This window comes from Triticum urartu, chromosome 4A (assembly GCF_056163025.1).
Source record: "Triticum urartu cultivar PI428250 chromosome 4A, HENAU_Tu73, whole genome shotgun sequence".
Lineage (NCBI taxonomy): Eukaryota > Viridiplantae > Streptophyta > Magnoliopsida > Poales > Poaceae > Triticum > Triticum urartu.
Window position 1 is genome coordinate 355,148,213 of NC_141876.1, and position 23,761 is coordinate 355,171,973.

Below are 23,761 nucleotides of genomic sequence, written 5' to 3' on the forward strand. Positions count from 1 at the left end.
ATTAGCTCAACGGCAGGGACACCTGGTGCATCGTATGGCCATGATTCTTTAAGATAAACACCTGATGAATACATATAAAACCATAAAATGGGGCAACATATAGCTTTTGTTAGCCTCTAGTTTTAGGACCCTCATCAAAACTTAAGTGAACTGTCTCCAGCTGACCCCCAATTCCCTGGTTCTCTATCAACTCGGTTTCTCCAAAAACTTCCAACCGTCCGAATTCCAGGTCACTCCATGGTGGCAAATCGGAGCACGGATCGATGGTGATGCTGCTCTATTCAGAAGAGCATGTGTTCTATCTTATCTTACAATCTATGTTTATACTAATACAATAATGCCGGCATAAATTCTCTTTAAAACGCACTAGTAAGCTTGCACGTGCAACGCACGTCTCTGCAATGGCAAGTCAGGACGACCCAAGAAGCGATAGCAGTTGAGTGCACAAGGTGTGTTGGAGTAGTGGTATTGTGTGGGTTGCAACTATTGCAGGCATGTGGAATGCTTGTCTCTTCGTCGCCACGTGAGAGTGCCTCGTGACTTCTTTCCAGTATTGATGGAAGACCGGCTTGTTCGACGTAGCAAGTTTCCCAGCCAGTGTGTGTTTGTGTGGTTGGCATTTGTTGTGGCATTCGACACATGGCCCTATGTGTTTACGGTGTTCTGAAGTGGGATTTGCCCATTTGTTTCGGTTTTTGCTTCGTATTCTATGATTAACTGGACAATGTTAAGCTTAATCAAAACGGCAAAGCTTTTGCTTCATGTTTGAGTTTATTTTTAGTCATACTTGTTTACTCAACTAAAATTCAGATATATCTATAAAAATTACCAGAAAAGAAGGCATGCTAAACACAAAGGATAACACTCTTGTCTAGTTTGAACCACAGAAGGTAGAATCGAATTAAGAAGCATGACCATAGAGAAATAGACCTAGAAAGTAAAAATCCTATATTTACAAATTCATGATGTTCTTATGCCAATTTTCAATGAATCATGTTCATAACTTTAACCCCTCTTAGAAAAATTAAGTAAAACAGGCTCTTCATTGCCAAACCTTTGAAATAATATAAATGAATCATCTACTGAACTGATGGTTATACATCATACAAATTATAGATCAGATTATCCATAACACCAGAGGAAAAATCCAATAATATGGCATCAAATAACACCATCCGCTAAATTAGTTACATTTTTTACTAACCCAAATAGTAGGCAGAACATTATTTCTGAATTTAAACATATTTACATCCCATTCATTAGGATCTGGAAATGAACAGAGGAAATATACAACATGAGATGTAGTCGAGCGGAAGAAATCTGTCTTTGCATACCTGAGGTTGTTTGCCCAATGGAAGAACTACAGTTGATGTGGATCCTCCAGGAGAATAGTAACAAGCGGAGTGCGAATGCCTAAAATTTATACCTTATCAGCACTAAAACAGGAGAATCAGTATGGTGTTAATAGACGACACTTTCCAGTAGATAATCAGGAAAAGGGAGGTGCCAAATTTTGGAATTACCAACCCACAAACTCGAATTAGACAAAAAAACACTAAATTACCGGAGCTAGGCATCAAAGACATACCTTACCCAAGCACAACAATCAACATGCACTTGCGGAGATCGAAGCCACTTCAAAATGCCCAATTGTATTACATTGTGCCTTGTAAATACATGCTTCTTTTTTTATTTGATAGGCATGTAGCTACTATCAAGCAACAACTCATCACATATTTGTTGAATCGAAATTAATAAATTAAGTTTCCTAGGAAAACATAAAAGCAATGAGAACTCCACAAAATATGCTTGAACCAGGTGTTATAATAAAAATGTCCAATGGAAATCTCAAAGGTAAGCTCCATGACAAAAAATGTTGTACAAGAATTTAAATGAATACTCCCTAAGTCCCAAAATCAGATAAGAGTTAAAAATCAAAAAATTGACATGGGACAAAGTATTAGCTCAAGAACAACAGTTCAATGGTACCTCAAGGGATTTTTGAACTCATAAAGTTGCTTGCCAATTTCTTGCAGCTATCATCGAGACATCTTGGAACAACCATTTTGTTGAGCTTCACCATCTCTGCAATGCCAAGACAAGCATGTACTTGGATGTACCATGATTCATATGGTGCCTAAAGTTTGGTAAGGCACACTTCTATATATCTAGGAACAACCATTTTGCCGGGCTTCACCATCTCTGCAATGCCAAGACAAACATGTGTGCATGTACCATGATTCATATGGTGCCAAAGTTTTGTAAAGCACACTTCTATATTTGCCATTATATATACTGGAACTAACCAGTGGCCATTAGAGGATTGGTCAAAATCGGAAGTAATCTTATGCGTACATAATGTGATTAACAGAGATCACATTGCAACAAAAAAGGTTAAGTTAACAAAAGTACTAAACAGTGCAACGGCACTTGGAAGATAGATAAGTTAGCTAGATTTACATCTTACTATCTCAGTACTGAGACAAATTTCTGAACAATATAGGTATACATCTATGGGGCCAGTTCCATGACGTTGGTAGATAGACCAAAAAGATACGATGGTTTCAAAATTTGCGATAGCAACACATGATCTATTAAGCCTTGATATCCTACAGAATTAGAGAAGAAATTTTGTTGCATTTGATGTTTCTGTATATTAACCTGACAAACAGAGTCCTCCTTGAATTAACCACGAACGCCGAATAAAATATCCTGAAAATAGATCGAAGCATGTGTTCGTATCTATGGAAAGAGACGGAATTTCATACTTACTCAAAAGCACACAATGAATGGATGGACCTGAGGTAACGGTGGTTTGCGCGTGCGTACATGTCCCCGGTGACAGCACTGGCTAGTATGTCTTGGGCACTCACCTTGCAGGCCGTTTGTGCGCCATGATGCGGTGACGTGCTTCCCTGTGCCTCCTTCCCGCCTCGGCACCACGCGGTCGCCAGTCTGCCAAGGTGACTCTCATGTGTGGCCTAGATCTAACAACCATGGGACCTGCAGCCATGAGGCCAGGCGGCGGCGTCATCCCCCATGGCCAGGGCCATGCGGTCTAGGCGGCGTCGTTCTTGGGGGCAACGGTGGCAGACCGGCGGCCGGCGGCGTTCTTGGGGCAGCAGAGGAGGATCGGCGACCGGCACGGTGGGCGGCGGAGGATCGGCGCGGGCGTCAGTTAGGAGGAGGAGAAGCGAGCGAAAGGTCGTACGGGCGTGGAGTTGTGCGCATGTTTTTTTTCAAGAGGTCGGGAGGATTAGTGGTCTGATTGCGTGGCTGGTTGTGTTACGACATTTGAACGTGTATGTGTGGTACCGATGGCAGCGTGGGTAATTACATGGGGCTAAACACGGTTGGTGGTAAAACATCAGGGTTATATGGAACGTAGGATTTAACCCTCTGTATGGTGTAGATTGTTTGGTTCTCCGCCCTCCCTTCTTTTTATAGGGGTAGTAGATTCCTTCCTTGTTCCTTTCCTTATATGTTGTACATATTTCTTATTTCTTTGCGTTAATTCTTTCATTCCTCTTTGCATAGTAATTATAAAGATGGCTCCTTGATACCAGGGATCTCAAAAACATGTATAAATCAGAATAATTTTACGTAAGGGGCACGAGGTTTGATTTTTTATAATGTTGGAGTTGTGCAGCATTGATGGGCCGGCCCATAGTGGAATTTGCTATAAGCGGGCGATATGGGACTTATAGACGAAGCAACCTATTTTATGCCACAAGGTAACCAAGCTCGGTTGGCGTGGCATGTCGGACCTGATCTCAAGGTCGCGTGTTCGAATCACTTGAGCTATTATATTTTTTCTGGTGTGATAGGGATTTTCTCTATACGAATCGGAAAAGCGTATTACGATTGGACGAAAGCGTATTGTGACGATGAACCCACGGAGTAGGAAAATTTCCTATGCGTTGCAATGGGAGATAAAATTCACATACCCATTAGCTCAATGGCAGGGACACCTGGTGCATTGTATGGCCATGATTCTTTAAGATAAACACCTGATGAATACATATAAAACCATAAAATGGGGCAACATATAGCTTTTGTTAGCCTCTAGTTTTAGGACCCTCATCAAAACTTAAGTGAACTGTCTCCAGCTGACCCCCAATTCCCTGGTTCTCCATCAACTCGGTTTCTCCAAAAACTTCCAACCGTCCGAATTCCAGGTCACTCCATGGTGGCAAATCGGAGCACGGATCGATGGTGATGCTGCTCTATTCAGAAGAGCATGTGTTCTATCTTATCTTACAAGCTATGTTTATACTAATACAATAATGCCGACATAAATTCTCTTTAAAACGCACTAGTAAGCTTGCACGTGCAATGCACATCTCTGCAATGGCAAGTCAGGACGCCCCAAGAAGCGATAGCAGTTGAGTGCACAAGATGTGTTGGAGTAGTGGTATTGTGTGGGTTGCAACTATTGCAGGCATGTGGAATGCTTGTCTCTTCGTCGCCACGTGAGAGTGCCTCGTGACTTCTTTCCAGTATTGATGGAAGACCGGCTTGTTCGACAGAGCAAGTTTCCCAGCCAGTGTGTGTTTGTGTGGTTGGTATTTGTTGTGGCATTCGACACATGGCCCTATGCATTTACGGTGTTCTGAAGTGGGATTTGCCCATTTGTTTCGGTTTTTGCTTCGTATTCTATGATTAACTGGACAATGTTAAGCTTAATCAAAACGGCAAAGCTTTTGCTTCATGTTTGAGTTTTTTTAGTCATACTTGTTTACTCAACTAAAATTCAGATATATCTATAAAAATTACCAGAAAAGAAGGCATGCTAAACACAAAGGATAACACTCTTGTCTGGTTTGAACAACAGAAGGTAAAATCGAATTAAGAAGCATGACCATAGAGAAATAGACCTAGAAAGTAAAAATCCTATATTTACAAATTCATGACGTTCTTATGCCAATTTTCAGTGAATCATGTTCATAACTTTAACCCCTCTTAGAAAAAATGAGTAAAACAGGTTCTTCATTGCCAAACCTTTGAAATAATATAAATGAATCATCTACTGAATTGATGGTTATAGATCATACAAATTATAGATCAGATTATCCATAACACCAGAGGAAAAATCCAATAATATGGCATCAAATAACACCATCCGCTAAATTAGTTACATTTTTTACTAACCCAAATAGTAGGCAGAACATTATTTCTGAATTTAAACATATTTACATCCTATTCATTAGGATCTGGAAATGAACAGAGGAAATATACAACATGAGATGTAGTCGAGCGGAAGAAACCTGTCTTTGCATACCTGAGGTTGTTTGCCCAATGGAGGAACTGCAGTTGATGTGGATCCTCCAGGAGAATAGTAACAAGCGGAGTGTGAATGCCTAAAATTTATACCTTATCAGCACTAAAACAGGAGAATCAGTATGGTGTTAATAGATGATAACCCACAAGTATAGGGGATCGCAACAGTTTTCGATAAGTAAGAGTGTCGAACCCAACGAGGAGCTAAATGCAGAACAAATAATCCCTCAAGTTCTATTGACCATCGATACAACTCTACGCACGCTTGACGTTCGCTTTACCTAGAACAAGTATGAAACTAGAAGTACTTTGTAGGTGTTGTTGGATAGGTTTGCAAGATAATAAAGAGCAAGTGAATAAAAAAGTAGGGGCTGTTTACATAAAGACACAACTAAGTTAGGTTTAGTAGAGAGTTTGTTGTTATGAGAAAGTTATTTGTCCCTAGGCAACCGATAACTAGACCGGTAATCATTATTACAATTTTATATGAGGGAGAGGCATAAGCTAACATACTTTCTCTACTTGGATCATATGCACTTATGATTGGAACTCTAGCAAGCATCCGCAACTACTAAAGATTCATTAAGGTAAAACCCAACCATAGCATTAAAGCATCAAGTCCCCTTTATCCCATACGCAAACAACCTACTTACTCGGGTCTCTGCTTCTATCACTCACGCCACCCACCATAAGCAAATCATGAACATATTGCAAACCCTACAGCGGGGATCCCTCATGGTTGCGCGACACGGAGAGCACCATAGGACAAAACCAATAATAAAACATGCAACTCAAACCAATCTTGATCATCAAATAGCCATTAGGACAAAACGGATCTACTTAAACATCATAGGATAGCCATACATCACAGGGAAATAATATATAGCGTTGAGCATCATGTTTAAGTAGAGATTACAACGGGTAAGAGAGAGGTTACACCGCTGCATAGAGGGGGGAAGAGTTGGTGGTGAAGGCGGTGAAGTTGTTGGTGAAGATGACGTTGATGATGATGGCCCCCGGTGGCACTCCGGCGCCACCGGAAGCAAGGGGGAGAGGCCCCCCCTTCTTCTTCTTCCTTGACCTCCTCCCTAGGTGGGAGAAGGGTTTCCCCTCTGGTCCTTGGCCTCCATGGCGTGGGAGGGGCGAGAGCCCCTCCGAGATTGGATCTGTCTCTCTGTCTCTCTCTGTTTCTGCGTTCTCCCCTGGCTCTGTTTCACCGTTTCGTGTATATATGGAGATCCGTAACTCCGATTGGCCTGAAACCTTCGCCGTGATTTCCCCCCCCCCCAAAAATTAGTTTTCTTGCGGCAAAAGAAGAGCGTCAACCGCCTTACAGGTGGCTCACGAGGGGAGGGGGAGCGCCCGGAGGGGGGGGGGGCAGGCGCGCCCCCTGCCTCTTGACCACCTCGGGCACCGTCTCGTGTGGATTTTTCTTCCGAAATTTTCCAAATATTCTAAAAAGTATCTCCGTCCGTTTTTATCCCGTTTGGACTCCGTTTGATATGGATATTCTGCGAAACCAAAAACATGCAACAGACATGATCTGGCAGTGGGCACTGGATCAATATGTTAGTCCCAAAAATAGTATAAAAAGTTGCCAAAAGTATATGAAAGTTGTAGAATATTGGCATGGAACAATAAAAAATTATAGATACGACGGAGACGTATCAATAGACGACACTTTCTAGTAGATAATCAGGAAAAAGGAGGTGCCAAATTTTGGAATTACCAACCCACAAACTCAAATTAGACAAAAACACTAAATTACCGGAGCTAGGCATCAAAGACATACCTTACCCAAGCACAACAATCAACATGCACTTGCGGAGATCGAAGCCACTTCAAAATGCCCAATTGTATTACATTGTGCCTTGTAAATACATGCTTCTTTTTTTATTTGATAGCCATGTAGCTGCTATCAAGCAACAACTCATCACATATTTGTTGAATCGAAATTAATAAATTAAGTTTCCTAGGAAAACATAAAAGCAATGAGAACTCCACAAAATATGCTTGAACCAGGTGTTATAATAAAAATGTCCAATGGAAATCTCAAAGGTAAGCTCCATGAAAAAAAATGTTGTACAAGAATTTAAATGAATACTCCCTAAGTCCCAAAATCAGATAAGAGTTAAAAATCAAAAAATTGACATGGGACAAAGTATTAGCTCAAGAACAACAGTTCAATGGTACCTCAAGGGATTTTTGAACTCATAAAGTTGCTTGCCAATTTCTTGCAGCTATTATCGAGACATCTTGGAACAACCATTTTGTTGAGCTTCACCATCTCTGCAGTGCCAAGACAAGCATGTACTTGGATGTACCATGATTCATATGGTGCCTAAAGTTTTGTAAGGCACACTTCTATATATCTAGGAACGACCATTTTGCCGGGCTTCACCATCTCTGCAATGCTAAGACAAACATGTGTGCATGTACCATGATTCATATGGTGCCAAAGTTTTGTAAAGCACACTTCTATATTTGCCATTATACATACTGGAACTAACCAGTGGCCATTAGAGGATTGGTCGAAATCGGAAGTAATCTTATGCGTACATAATGTGATTAACAGAGATCACATTGCAACCAAAAAGGTTAAGTTAACCAAAAGTACTAAACAATGCAACGACATTTGGAAGCTAGATAAGTTAGCTAGATTTACATCTTACTATCTCAGTACTGAGACAAATTTCTGCACAATATAGGTATACATCTATGGGGCCAGTTCCATGACGTTGGTAGATAGACCAAAAAGATACGATGGTTTCAAAAGTTGCGACAGCAATACATGATCTATGAAGCCTTGATATCCTACAGAATTAGAGAAGAAATTTTGTTGCATTTGATGTTTCTGTATATTAACCTGACAAACAGAGTCCCCCCTGAATTAACCACGAACGCCAAATAAAATATCCTGAAAATAGATCGAAGCATGTGTTCGTATCTATGGAAAGAGACGGAATTTCATACTTACTCAAAACCACACAAGCAATGGATGGACCTGAGGTAACGGTGGTTTGCACGTGCGTACATGTCCCCGGTGACAGCACTGGCTAGTACGTCCTGGGCACTCACCTTGCAGGCCGTTTGTGCACCATGATGCGGTGACGTGCTTCCCTGTGCCTCCTTCCCGCCTCGGCACCACGCGGTCGCCAGTCTGCCAAGGTGACTCTCATGTGTGGCCTAGATCTAACAGCCATGGGACCTGCAGCCATGAGGCCAGGCGACGGCGGCATCCCCCATGGCCAGGGCCATGCAGTCTAGGCGGCGTCGTTCTTGGGGCAGCGGTGGCAGACCGGCAGCCGGCGGCGTTCTTGGGGCAGCAGAGGAGGACCGGCGGCCGGCACGGTGGGCGGCGGAGGATCGGCGCGGGCGTCGGTTAGGAGGAGGAGAAGCGAGCGAAAGGTCGTACGGGCGTGGAGTTGTGCGCAGGTTTTTTTGAGAGGTCGGGAGGGTTAGTGGCCTGATTGCGTGGCTGGTTGTGTTACGACATTTGAACGTGTATGTGTGGTATCGATGGCAGCATGGGTAATTACGTGGGGCTAAACACGGTTGGTGGTAAAACATCAGGGCTATATGGAACGTAGGATTTAACCCTCTGTACGGTGCAGATTGTTTGGTTCTCCGCCCTCTCTTTCTTTTATAGGGGTAGTAGATTCCTTCCTTGTTCCTTTCCTTATATGTTGTACATCTTTCTTATTTCTTTGCGTTAATTCTTTCATTCCTCTTTGCATAGTAATTATTAAGATGGCTCCTTGATACCAGGGATCTCAAAAACACGTATAAATCAGAATAATTTTACGTAAAGGGCACGAGGTGGGATTTTTTATAATGTCGGAGTTGTGCAGCGTTGATGGGCCGGCCCATAGTGGAATTTGCTATAATGTCGGAGTTTGGCATTGACGTACATATAAACACATCCTAATCAAATACGACCGTTTTCAGGAAGCCGCATTGGAAAATGGCAATATCACTTGTTATGACAGCGCGAGACATTGTAAAGAGAAACAATTAACTCTTAAAAGATGGTCATCTCCAGAAGCAGCACCTGGTCTATATGGAAAAGATGTGACCGACCCGGATTACAAACACACAACAACTTCCAAAAACTTTAGCGGCATGAGCGCCGCGTTAGTCGGGCTCTCTTTCCATTATAATTTCTTCATTTTCCTCTTGGCCACTTCTTATCATTCATTCCACCACCACATGAATCACCACCAATCCCGTGTCTCTCCTTCTCAAAGGCATTTCTTATTGATTCTTGAGTTGGTTTATCGAGTTCAACTCGCATATGTATTTAAATTGGTCGAATTTTGTGGAAGGGGGCGAGGTGGGACTAAATATATACGGGTGCTCTCTTCTTTTTATAGGAACGTATTGGTGTATGCTAGTTTGATACCCATATAAGTAGAGCCGACAACTGTATTTTTATTAGAAACAATGAGCTGGCCTAGTGGTTCACCACGCTAGATTTTAGAGGGCATATCGTGGGTTCAAATCTCAGCAAGAGCATATTTGTTTCAGCACAGCGTATTTTTTTTTCTATAATACACTTACACAGGACTGCGCGTTGAATACCGGAAACTACTGGGGCGTTTATGCAAAAACGAAACGTTTTCCTGTTTGGAACACTTAAAGACGTACTGCGGGTTGATTTCGGGTAAACAGAATGGCTTTTTTGCAAAACTACCACGACGACGGACGTAGAAAATATACACACATAAAAGAGTACCACCTCGGATGTAGAAAATAATATAAGTGAAAAAATGAAAACGTAAATTTGTGGGAAGAAGCGCATTGTGACGGTGAACCCACGAAGTCAATCCGTGCTTTATTATTAGGGAGAACTAGAAAAATTATCCGTGCGTTACAACGGGAGAAAAAAGCATCCCTACATTATCCTTCCTTCAACTAAAGTAACATAGCTTGCAAGGCACGAGAATCAGGTTGTGCAGATGTGGTAGACATGAAACATTTTTTTCCGAATTCTCGAGTGCGGAAGTTCGTCGGCTTGTTTTTGAGCGCTCTCATATTGAGTTGGTGCCTAGGTGATGTAATCTTTAATGGGGTCTAGTTAACATGGAAACCGTTGAAGAGGAGGTAAACATGTGCCACAAAGAGATAATTATTTGTCAACAGAGAAATTGATAGTATTTTCATGGCTTGATTTTCTAAGGCGCAACCGTGAAATATTCTTTTACCGAGCAGTCTCGTGTTATTGATGGACCCTACCCAATTTAGGCAGATGGATCATCCACCTTGTCTTGACCTAGACCTATACATAGTTTGTTCCATGACGAGTAAAATAGTAAGTTACTAACCAGTCAAGCTGTGAAATTGGACAAGACAAAACCATGTGTGGAGGCAAATTAGGCCTTTAGTTTCTGCTATCTCCATGGTGCTCTCTCATTGTGCACACATCCATCCTATAACATCAACAATCAAAACCAAGTAGTTGTTTGAGATCATCAACATTGACATGCAGAACCAACAAACCAAGGTACATGAAACTACGTTGTGTTTAGTTTTGCCGAAGTTTACACATGTACACAGTTCTAGGACAAATCGATCCAGTCTTGCTTTCCTATAAGATTTGCATGCAGATCAAGCTGGTATATGCAGAACCTAGCTCGTGTACCTAGCTATAGGAAACTTAATGAGATTGAGCTTTGCACAGCAACACACATGCACACACCGAGGAGGAAACTGAAAAGAGTACAAAAGAGTCGTTCTGCATTGTATTTGGTTAGGATCCAAGCAGGGCCGGATAGCGGCCGCCCTCCATGCCAATTACAGGAAGGCCCTCCACACAAATATACTCGGGTGCCTTAGAAAAACTCTCCTTTAATTAGGGGGTTTCTTGGCTTTTTCTTGAACAATCACCAATTAGCAATTTCACCTAAGGAAATGTCCTTTAATACTTGTTTTCTTAAACACCCTCTTTTAAATTTATGCAGCAAGCATGGCATTATGAATCTCATTAATTTCCCACAAGTTAATTAGCCTGAATTTCGTCTAATTAGTCCACATAGGACGCACTGCATTATTCTTTTCCTTCCTTCCAGTATAATTAGCGCCCACGTAGTATGGATATTCCTTCCTTCCTATTTTAATTGGCCCACCATATTTCTTTCCTTCCCAGAACTCATTGCCCACTAATTTTCTTCCTTCCTTCTTCATTTCCTTTTAATTAGCCCACATAGTATGGATGTATATATATTTCCTTCCCTGGACTCATTTTCCTTCCTTCCTTAGCCGACTTATCGAGCTGGTTGATAAAGTGTAACTCTAAGACGTATATATGTTGGTGCTTTCAGTTGTAAGGGGGCGAGGTGGTACTATTGAATAAGAAAAGTAAACGTCTTGAGTACACATGAGCTGATATTGCTTAGTTGGTAGGTGTGTATGGTATGGCTTGAGAGATCATGAGTTCAATTCCTGACGCAAGTAAATGTCCTTTTTTGCCAAAATATCCGACCAGGCCCACCTTGGCCCATGCGGGGATGCACAAAATAAGCTATGCGCGGCCCATGCGGGGAATTTTGGTTGAGACGGACGGACAGAACGAAGACCGACAAAAATTAGGGAGTAACCAATTAGTACCACCTCGCGTATATATTTTATATTTATAAACTGAAAGCGTAAATTTACGAAAAGAAGCGTATTGTGACGGTGAACCCACGGAGTCAATCCGTGTTTTATTATTAGGGAAAGATTAAGGAAAGACTAGCACAAGTGCCCGTGCGTTGCAACAGGAGACGTTGTTACCTGTCTCTGAAAATAAAATTCCTCGGACTTATTTCCGTCTGTCCTCATCTCTTTGTCCCAATCTGTTATCAACATCTCCTAAGCCCCATTGTCCTCCTTCCCGCCTCTATTGGACGATCATGTATACCCCAGGCAGCGAGCTTCTTCGCATTCACTAATGCAGCCTCTCGTTGGAATGTGATGTTTCGTCGTGTAAGTTGCATGCTTAAATGAGATAGAGGAGAGCACATAGCCGTGGTGGTCATTGCATGCATAAGATGGTGTGGAGAAAGAGGTTGAGAGTATATTTTAGTAACATCAAATAGAAGCCATGCATTGAAGTAATAATTGTAATCCGCTAGCACAAAAAATCTGCCCGCCACTTAATTAGTCCGAATCCTGTTTACATAACGTGCAATGCAAGTATGCATGAACCCCTTTCTTAATTATCCCACACACCTTTACTATTTATGCAGCATACATAACGTGTCTTAGGAATCACTCTTAATTGCCCTTCATAATTCACAAGCACACATTAGGAATTCTATTATATTATGCAGCAAGCATTCAAGCGTGTCTTGGGAAGGAATATTTCTTAATTGCCCCGTTTAATTGCCCACCATATTTGTCAATCATGCATTAGGAATCCCTTTTATTATTATTTTATATAGTATTGATTCCGGACGAGACTTGCCTGCTCCCTCTCCGTGTGCCCATCCATGCTCCCGCATACGTGGCTTGATTTCTTCCTTCCTTGTTCCGTTTAATTGCCCACCATATTGTCCTTCCTTCTTTTTTGAGAATCCTTCCTTACTTCCCTCCTTCCTTCAATATTTTTCTTTTCGGGGCATCCTCATCATCCTCTGATTACCAATTTCCGGGCTGGCTTATTAGAATGATTGATGACAGGTAACTTGAACATGTATATAAATTGATGGTTGTCCTTGTAAAAGGGAGAGGTGGTACTATTTGTTAAGAGAACCAAGCGTAGATAAATAATGGAGGCTAACTTAGTTCAGTTGGCTGGCGCTAGAGGTGTTGTGCGGAAGGTCACGAGTTCAAATCCTATTGCAAGCATGTATTTTTTTCCTCCATGCGTTGCACTAAAGATGGGCCAACGTACAGCCAGAAGGCCCAAGCGTCTTTTCCTCCCTGCGTTGCAAGCTGGGCCAACATACAGCGACCCAAGTGTCTTTCAGAATTGGTCCAAAGAACAATGGAAGGTGAGAGAGAAAATCAATATAAAAATATTGATTTTTTGATTTTCAGAATTCAAATAACTACATAGGAAATGAGAGCAAATGAAACACCAAACAACTTTAAAATCCGAAAAATTCAAAAAGTAAGATAGACACAAAGAACTTAATTTGAAATACTACGAAAGACAAAATGTCTCAAGATATTACGGAATTATTTTCCACCTGTGATATGCTAAATAATTTAAAACTCTTTGGTATTAATTTGAGCAAACTCAAAACAAATACATAATAGAAAATTACATTGCAACATCCCTTGGCTTAGAAAAAAAATGAAACTCTCGAAAAATCAGGATGTTACACATTGTCAATGTGGTCATTAACCGAGGGGAATCGGGAGATGATTGTATATGCAGAGGATGATAGTAGGGACCCATCAGGGTCATGACAGTATGCAAGCAAGTGCCTCCTTATTTCAAGCCAAAAAATGGTTCCTCCTATTGGTTTCCTGACATTTGGGTCCCATGCCAATGTCAACGTAGTTAATAAATAAGAGAATTGCTCAACGAGCGGCTGACACCAAGACCCAGCAGCTCGCCTAGTGTTTTTTCGTTTTTAAGATGGAACAGGGTATCAAATGGGCTATGCAGGAGCTTTGTCCAGTCTAGTCGAGCCTTTTATTTTATGTTTACCACAAGACCAACCCAATTGTTTTTTTACTTTTGAAAATAGCTAGCCCAGTTTTTTGTACAGAATTCCCGATCGAGGCCAACTTACTTTTGTCAGCCGTGTTGAGCTGGAAATCTTTCATGATAAGGAGGGATGCATTCGGCTTGCCCAGAAAATGGGCTATAAGTAATGAGATATGGGTGGTACATTTTAAAACACAACAAACCAATAATTAGTTTCAATTTTAGTTTTTTTTGGATTTTGAGATTTTAAATTTCATTAAATTTTTTTGCGAGGAAAATTTTATTGGATTTTAAGTTAAAATATTTTTTATCTGACTCGAAATTCGGGATTAAAAACATTTCAGAACCCACCGAAATATGCAAAATTTTGTTAATGTTTTTTTATCATGGCCATAATGTGGGCTATAATGCTAACAAAACGAACGGGTTGAACAAATCAATAAGAAATAGCAAATGGGCTGTAAATTATTAGAAATAATGGAAAATGGGTTGTATATTGTTTTCCAGAGATTTCTAGGCTGACTTATGGGCCTGCTAGGTTGACGCGTATGCTTTCCTCAAATTTTTTTTAAAGGTTAACGCGTACAGATGGCTTTGTCAACTTAGTCAATGATACGTCTCCAACGTATCTATACTTTTTTATTGTTCTATGATATTATATTCTCAATCTTGGATGTTTTATATACATTTACAAGCAAATTTATATCATTTTGGGACTAACTTATTAACTTAGTGCCCAGGGCCCGTTGCTATTTTTTACTTGTTTTTGACTTTGCAGAATATCGATACCAAACGAAGTCCAAATGCCACGAAACTTTTTAGAGATTTTTTTCTGGTGATAAGAGACCCTGGAAGCTCCAGGAGGGAACCAGAAGATAAAACTGGGGCCACTAGGCACCAGGGCGCGCTAGGGGCCTTTGGCGCGCCCTGGTGGGTAGTGGGGCCCACAGACATCATTTTGACCTACCTCAGCCTCTATAAATACTCTAAAATCCCCAAACCCTTAGGGGAGTCCACAAAATACTTTTTCCACCACTGCAAGTTCCAGAACCACGAGATCCAGTCTAGAGGCCTTTTTCGGCACTCCGCCGGAGGGGGGAAACGATCACGGTGGGGTTCTTCATCATCCTTGCTGCTCCTCTGATGATGCGAGTAGTTTACCAGAGACCTACAAGGTCCGTAGTTAGTAGCTAGATGGCTTCTTCTCTCTTTTTGATCTTCAATATAATGTTCTCCTCGGTGTTTTGACTTTTTGCGGTGTGTTTATTGGGATCCGATGAATTGTGAGTTTATGATCAGATCTACCACGAATATTATTTGGGTTTTCTCTGAACTCTTTTACGCATGATTGTTATAGCTTCATATTTCTTCTCCGATTTATTGGTTTGGTTTGGCCAACTAGATTGATTTATCTTGCCATGGGAAGAGGCGCTTTGTAATGGATTTGATTTTGCGGTGCTCAATCCCAGTGACAGAAAGGGGCATTGCACGTGTGTATGATTGCTATTAATGGTAAAAAGATGAGGTTTATTCATACATGAGTTTATCTTGTCTACATCATGTCATCTTGCTTAAAGCATCACTTCGCTTTTCCATGAACTTAATACACTAGATTCATGTTGGATAGCGGTCGATGTGGAGTAATAGTAGTAGATGCAGACATGAGTCAGTCTACTTATTTTGGACGTGATGCCTATATACATGACCATTGCCTTGGATATTTTCATAATTATTTTCTTTTGTATCAATTGCCCAGCAGTAATTTGTTTACCCACCGTATGCTATTTTCTCGAGAGAAGTCTCTAGCGAAAACTATGGCCCCCGGTCTATTCTCTATAATATATTAAAACCTAAAATACCTTGCTGAAATTTTATTTTATTTATTTTCTTTTGTATTTTAGTTAGATCTATCTATCAAAACCTATACAATATAATCTTGCTCATAACTGTTGAGGGATTGACAACCCCTCTATGTGTTGGGTTGCAAGTATTTGTTGTTTGTATGCAGGTGTTGTTTACATAGTGTTTCTTGGTTCTCCTACTAGATTGATAACCTTGGTTTCATAACTTACGGAAATATTTATCTCTACTGCACTACATCATCCTCTCCTCTTTGGGGAAATTCCAACGTAGCTCACAAGTAGTAGGAAAAATTTCTAGTGCCGTTGCCGGGGAGACATCATCAACATCTATCAAGTACCTATGCATAAAATTTCATCTCCTTGAATTTAATTTATTTTCCATGTACCTCTCTTTTTCATCACCTACTTCTAAAAAGTTTTTTTATAGAAGTAAAAATATATTTGCCTTTTTGCTTGTTTGATTGCTTTTTGCATTCATGATTCAAAAACAGAAAGGAAAACAAGAAATTAAAAGATAACTACGAATCCACTTAAAGTTTTCTACTTGGATCATCCTCGATCCATTTGTGCTCGTGTTGAAACCCCAACTAGCTTAGTTGATGGAAAATCTTTAGATGAGCATGCCCATTTTGTGTGCCACTGTTTGTCTCAGAAAGGGAGACTCTTATGAAATCAAATAAATTGTTTGTTGTGCTATGCTTGGAATCTTTCACTGGTAGAAAAAGGGCCTATAGTCCCGGTTCGTAAGGGCCTTTAGTCCCGGTTCCTGAACCGGGACTAAAGTGTCGGTACTAATGCCCCGACCCTTTAGTTCCGGTTCAATCCAGAACCGGGACTGATGGGCCTCCACGTGGGCAGTGCGCAGAGCCCAGGCAGGAGACCCTTTGGTCCCGGTTGGTGGCATCAACCGGGACCAATAGGCATCCACGCGTCAGCATTTCTGTGCCTGGGGTTTTTGTTTTTTTTGAAGGGGGGGGGGTTTGGGGGTTTTGGGGGGTTAATTTAGGTGTTTCATATATTGTGTTAGCTAGCTATAATTAATAGAGAGAAGTGTCCTCTCTTACGTCCGTGCTTGGTTGACGCTACGTACTATACATACGTATAGAGAGGACTAGACACGCTAGTTAGCTAGTAAGCAAACGAAGGAAACAGAAAATCGTCATGAACATATATGCATACAGAGAGAAGTGATATCGACCACCTCTCCTTCTCCGAGAGATTGGTCGAACAACAAGTTCTCGTATATCTATCCGACACTACCGGCTACATATATACAATAATTATCTCTTACAAATATAATCATACGGACTCATGGTCCACATAGTATTCTCCGTCTTCAGCGATCACTTGGTCAAGAAAGAATGCCACCAATTCCTCTTGAATTGCTCGCATGCGAGCTGGTGCTAGGAGTTCATCCCGCTTCCGAAACATCTAATTTGAAGAAGGGGGTCAATACATATATATATGAATGAATGAAACTCAATACAAATGATGGTAATAAAATAAAATTGTGAATGTTGTTATTTACGTACTTCATATTGTTCGTCAGAGTACCCGCCCCGCTCACAGGTCGTGTGGCGGATGGACTCGCAGACGTAGTATCCACAGAAATCATTCCCTTGTTCCTACCACAACCACTTTACAAGAAATAGAGGTCAATCAAACTGATAAGCAAGAATGCTAAATGGTATTGATGAAACTAGCACTTGAATCACTAGGAGATGCACGAAACATGCTACTATAGTACTTACTTTCGGGTGTCTAAATTCCAGCTCCTTCGACAGTCCCGGAACTTTTCTGGTGAATTTTCTCCAAACCCTGCCGGACAAAGAAAACAATTTCTTGATATCAGGAAATGAACAAAGTTGCTGATATGGTGGATAATGATCGATTTAACTTACTTCTTAAGGATTTCAGTCATGTCCGCATACTCCTGGGGATCTTTTCGTTTAGAGTCCAAGACGGTTACTACTCCCTGCTCAAGCCTAATCTCTAGGAGAATATAGTGGAAACTGCACACGCATGCATAACTCATCAATTACATTACTATAACCTGGACTAATATATAAGGGAAACCGAATATGCACAAGACAGTAACACTCACTTGAAGTTGTAAGGAAAGAGTATTATATCTTTGTTTTCATTTTTTTTGAATGATCGTAGCAAGTTGGCCTCGGTATCTCCGGGACGATGTTCAACCTCAGTTGCATCTATGAGATATGTGTTAACGAACCCAATATCACCGATTTGTCTTTTCTTCAATTCGGCGATCTTCATTCTGCATAATATAGTGAGGATAATTATAAATACATGCAATGAAAGAGATGAGCTATATAGAGAGACTTAATGACAGAAGTAGTAGTACTTACAGACAGTAGCAGGTGATCGTTGTTTTATCGAGGGCCAATTGATTGAAAAACTGATAGAACTCCTCAAATGGAATAGGCAACAGTTCAATTCCAACGAGGTCATGTTCCGGTTTAACTCTCGCATACAAAGTACTCCTCCCCCCAGACTCTCTACAGATTTTCAAGTACCAATCATGTAATCTTCGCATCATCGTTGTTAAAGATTTTTCATCTTTGACGAGAGGCTTCCCATACTCGTATCTGTGTATCTGCACCTCCATGGGATCATAATGTACATCGTCGGGCAGGTAATCGTCAACATTGCCATAACCGGGCACCATCCTCGGATCGACGATGTCGCTAGGCACCTTGAGGGGGGGGGGCACGATTGCTTCGCTTGTTCGCCGAGCTGGGCAATTTGTTTCCCAGCTGCTCGTCGTTCTTTCAGCCTTTGATCACTGACTGTACTTCCCGACCGCTCCGCTTCAGCCCATGTCTTTGCAATAATGCGCTCATAGTTGCCTTTCGGCGGAGACTTGGGTGGTTTTGCCAGGGCAGCCAGAGTGCGCTTCACTTTCACCGGATCTACCTTCTTCTCCGGAGGTGGATGTCTCTTTGCTTTCAACCCTTGAAACCAGTCATCCACTTCGGTTCGCGCGATCTTCGCGTTCTCCTCCGGGGTCCTCTTGTATGGTAACTTCTCTGGAGTCTTCAGAGAAGGACCAAATCTGTATGTCCTCCCGCCTCTGGTTGTACTGCTAGACGCCGACCAAGAAGACGGAGCGGTTGTCTTCTTTACTTGCTTACGAGGCGGAGGAGAAGGACTATTACGCGCCGGAGCAGCTGGAGCGGCGGCAGGTCTCTTCCGCCCTTCCTGACGAGGCGGAGAAGGAGGAGGCTGGCTGCTCGGGCGCGTCGGCGCAGGCGGAGAAGGAGGCGGAGTGCCGCCACGCGCCGGAGAAGGAGCCGGCCGAGGGCCCTGATCGTCACTCGCCGGAGGAGGAGGCGGTGGAGGAGGCGGAGTGCCCTGACTCGCCGGAGGAGGAGGAGGCGGAGGCGTCCAGTTCGGAAGGTTGATGAGCTCCTTCCGCCATAGGCATGGAGTCTTCAAAGCAGACCCCAGCCGAGTCTCCCCTTCACCAGTAGGGTGGTCAAGCTGGAGGTCCTCAAATCCCTCCGTTATTTCATCCACCATCACCCTAGCATATCCTTCTGGAATCGGCCGGCAGTGAAAAGTTGCGCCGGGTTCAGTAGGATAAACAGAGCCAACAGCCGCCTTGACCTTCAAATTCATCCATTGCGTCATAAGGTGGCAATTTTGAGACTCCGTGATAGCATCCACGGGATAGCTGGCAGGAGCCGTCAAGGCATGCTCCGGCTGAAGCAGCTCGGTGGAAGCCACGCTGCTTCCGCGCTGAGATGGCGGGGTAGCTTCGGGGGAGGCTTCGACAGTACGTTTGCTGCGATTTGCTTCTCGTTCCTCTATCGCGTCTACCCTTGCTTGCAGCGCCTGCATTTGGGTCTGCTGCACTTTTTTCCTCCTCTCATGGGATTTGTAACCGCCTGCGTCCGGAAACCCAACCTTCCACGGAATGGAGCCTGGCGTACCTCGTGTCCATCCAGGGTGCTCAGGATTCCCGAGGGCCATTGTGAGCTCGTCGTTCTCTCTGTCTGGAAAGAACGTCCCTTCCTGCGCTGCTTCGATATACTGCTTAAGCTTCCTGACTGGTATGTCCATTTGATTGTTCGTCCAAATGCACTTCCCTGTTACAGGGTCCAAGGTTCCGCCAGCCCCGAAGAACCAAGTCCGGCAACGGTCTGGCCAGTTAATTGTCTCTGGTTCGATCCCTTTATCAACCAGATCATTCTCAGTCTTGGACCACTTAGGCCGGGCTACGAGGTAGCCACCTGACCCCGTGCGATGGTGAAGCTTCTTCTTCGCAGCATTTTGCTTGTTTGTCGCCGACATCTTCTTACTCTTTTCCGATGTCTTGTGGGCCACAAATGCGGGCCAGTGATCTCTGATCTTCTCATATCTGCCCTTGAATTCTGGTGTCTCATTATTTTCGACAAACTTATTCAGCTCTTTCTTCCACCTCCTGAATAGTTCTGCCATCCTCTTAAGAGCAAAAGACTTGATTAATTTCTCTTTAACTGGGTTCTCTGGATTATCCTCTGGCGGTAGGGTGAAATTTGACTTCAGCTCAGTCCAAAGATCATTTTTCTGCATATCATTGACATAAGACACCTCAGGGTCTTCTGTAGCCAGCTTAAACCATTGCTGGATGCTTATCGGGATCTTGTCCCTAACCAGGACCCCGCACTGAGCAACAAATGCGTTCTTTGTTCGGATGGGTTCAATCGGTTGGCCGTCGGGTGCGATTGCTACGATCTCAAACTTTTCATCCGAGCTCAACTTTTTCTTTGGGCCTCGTCTCTTTACCGAAGTTGTGCTCGATCCGGAGGGCTAGAAAAAAGAACAAAGACTTAATTAATATGTGTACATACCAAAACAATGAATGCATCAATCAGCTAGTCAGCACAGGCTTAACTAATATATATACCTGGCCGGACTCAGTTCGGTCACCGGAGCCGTCATCACGGTCTCCTTCTTGCACCGGCATTGGGTCACCGGAGCCGTCCTCATGTTCTTCTTCTTGCACCGGCATTAGGTCACCGTAGCCAGCTTGTTCACCCTCTCCTTCCAGACCATCGGTTTTGTTGAGAAACAACGAGACGGCATCACTTCCTTCTGCGATTATATCCCTCAACAATGCTTCTTTTGCTTCGTCTAGGGCGGTGTCCATAGTTTCTACAAATATTTACAACATGGCAATTATTATTCAAACATGACAGATGGATATATTAGTGCCAAACGTAGAACTAGCTACCTAATCATAGTAAGCTATCGGGAGGGGGTATATATCGACAACGACGACACTACATCTATGTTCCTCGACGACCCTCGTTCCCGATAAAAAAAAGAGGAAGAAGAAGAAAAAAGAGAGGAGAAGAAAGAATAGAGGAGAAGAAGAAGAAGAAAAAAAAGAGGAGAAGAAAGAATCTCCTCTATTCTTTCTTCTCCTCTTTTTTTTCTTCTTCTTCCTCTTCTTTTTTTATCCTCTTCTTCCTCTCATGTTTGAGAGGATCGCCGAGGGGTCGGGAGGTTGCCTAGTGTCAAAGGATTCAACAAAACCATGTCTTCATCATTAGGCGAAAGTAACATGTGCATGATGGTACGAAGCTCTTCAAAGTTGTTCTGGAACGGAGTCCCAGATAGGATAATTCGCTTTTTAGTACAAAGTTCAGCAAGAGCCTTCCGAATATCGCTATTTGGAAGGCCTTTGCTGAATTCGTACCAAAAGGCGGATTATCCTATCCGGGACTCCATTCCAGAACAACTTTGCAGAACTTCGTACCAACATGCCCTGGTTACTTCCGGCTAATGATGAAGGCATGGATTTCTTCAATACTTTGACACTAGGAAACCTCTCTCGACCCCTCGGCGATCCTCGACCCCTCGAACCCTCGACGACCCTGGAACCCTCGACCCCTCGGCGATCCTCTTCTTCCTCTCATGTTTGAGAGGATCGCCGAGGGGTCGGGAGGTTGCATAGTGTCAAAGGATTCAACAAAACCATGTCTTCATCATTAGGCGAAAGTAACATGTGCATGATGGTACGAAGCTCTTCAAAGTTGTTCTGGAACGGAGTCCCAGATAGGATAATTCGCTTTTTGGTACAAAGTTCAGCAAGAGCCTTCCGAATATCGCTATTTGGAAGGCCTTTGCTGAATTCGTACCAAAAGGCGGATTATCCTATCCGGGACTCCATTCCAGAACAACTTTGCAGAACTTCGTACCAACATGCCCTGGTTACTTCCGGCTAATGATGAATGCATGGATTTCTTCAATACTTTGACACTAGGAAACCTCTCTCGACCCCTCAAACCCTCGACGACCCTGGAACCCTCGACCCCTTGGCGATCCTCTTCTTCCTCTCATGTTCGAGAGGATCGCCGAGGGGTCGGGAGGTTGCGTAGTGTCAAAGGATTCAACAAAACCATGTCTTCATCATTAGGAGAAAGTAACATGTGCATGATGGTACGAAGCTCTTCAAAGTTGTTCTGGAACGGAGTCCCAGATAGGATAATTCGCTTTTTGGTACAAAGTTCAGCAAGAGCCTTCCGAATATCGCTATTTGGAAGGCCTTTGCTGAATTCATACCAAAAGGCGGATTATCCTATCCGGGACTCCATTCCAGAACAACTTTGCAGAACTTCGTAGCAACATGCCCTGGTTACTTCCGGCTAATGATGAAGGCATGGATTTCTTCAATACTTTGACACTAGGAAACCTCTCTCGACCCCTTGGCGATCCTCGACCCCTCGAACCCTCGACGACCCTGGAACCCTCGACCCCTCGGCGATCCTCTTCTTCCTCTCATGTTTGAGAGGATCGCCGAGGGGTCGGGAGGTTGCGTAGTGTCAAAGGATTCAACAAAACCATGTCTTCATCATTAGGCGAAAGTAACATGTGCATGATGGTACGAAGCTCTTCAAAGTTGTTCTGGAACGGAGTCCCAGATAGGATGATTCGCTTTTTGGTACAAAGTTCAGCAAGAGCCTTCCGAATATCGCTATTTGGAAGGCCTTTGCTGAATTCGTACCAAAAGCCGGATTATCCTATCCGGGACTCCATTCCAGAACAACTTTGCAGAACTTCGTACCAACATGCCCTGGTTACTTCCGGCTAATGATGAAGGCATGGATTTCTTCAATACTTTGACACTAGGAAACTTCTCTCGACCCCTCGGCGATCCTCGACCACTCGAACCCTCGACGACCCTGGAACCCTTGACCCCTAGACGACCCTGGAACCCTCGACCCTCGACCCCATAGAACCCTCGAACCCTCGACCCTGAAACCCTTGACCCTTGACCCCTTAACGACCCTCGACCCTCTACCCTAGTTCCTGACCCTCGACCCCTCGGCGATCCTCGACACCCTCGTTCCCGATAAAAATTAAAAAGAAGAAGAAGAAGAAGAAGAAAAAAGAGGAGAAGAAGAAAGGAATAGCTAGAGGAGAAGATCGAAGAAAAAAAAGAAGAAAAAAAGAGGAGAAGAAGAAAGGAATGGTGGAGAAGAAGAGAAAATAGAATATATTCTATTTTCTCTTCTTCTCCACTATTCCTTTCTTCTTCTCCTCTTCTTTTTCTTCTTTTTTCTTCTTCTTATTTATTTCTCCTCTTCTTCCTCTCCTCTTCTTGTTCTTCTTATTTAGTTCTCTCGACCCCTCGTCCCTCTCTCATGTTGTCGGGGAGGGGGTATATCGACCTCTGCTCATGTTGAAATTATCAGGGAGGGGGTATATCGATCCCCACCCCCTCATCATGCATATATAGCTACCACATACATATATACATTGAAAAAAATTACATATATGCAACAAAAACATTAATACACATATGAACAAAAAAATACATATATGAACAAAAACATGCTGTGAACAAAAACATTAATGTAATAAATCTAATAAAAAATTAATCTAATAAAAAACATGCTCTGAACTTACATATAGCCACATACATACAAATATACATTATATATATATGAACAAAAAATTAATCTAATAC